This window comes from Hypomesus transpacificus, chromosome 11 (assembly GCF_021917145.1).
Source record: "Hypomesus transpacificus isolate Combined female chromosome 11, fHypTra1, whole genome shotgun sequence".
NCBI classification, from domain to species: Eukaryota; Metazoa; Chordata; class Actinopteri; order Osmeriformes; family Osmeridae; genus Hypomesus; species Hypomesus transpacificus.
The window spans coordinates 18271878-18272272 of record NC_061070.1 but is presented as its reverse complement, the minus strand read 5'-3'; positions in this window follow the sequence as shown (position 1 = coordinate 18272272).

The following is a 395-nucleotide window of genomic DNA, read 5'->3' as shown; positions in this document are numbered from 1 at the left end:
GAACAAACAGGGTGGTGCAGGGCTGGCCCCCAGGCTGGGAGAGCACAGAGTCAGGGTTCACTGACAGGTTAGCCACCATTGCTATAAGGCCTTTCTGTCTCACAGTGTTGTTTGTCTGAAGTCATGGATGATTTGCTTGGCATTATAGAACTGCACTGCAAACTGATGTCTTCATCCTGCCCCTGTGCAGTGTACTAAAACAGCATCATGATTTGGTTTATGTCTCCATGGCCCTCTCACTCTGTCAGACTGAATCTGGACAAGGAAAATATGAATCGGATGAAGCTGATCCTTGGCCCATTACTCTGCAGTGAAGGCATTCCCTCCCAGACTTTGTGAGGGACTGGGCCTTGCTTGAAGAGAGAGGGGGCAGAGGGAGGGTGGAGGCCTTGAAA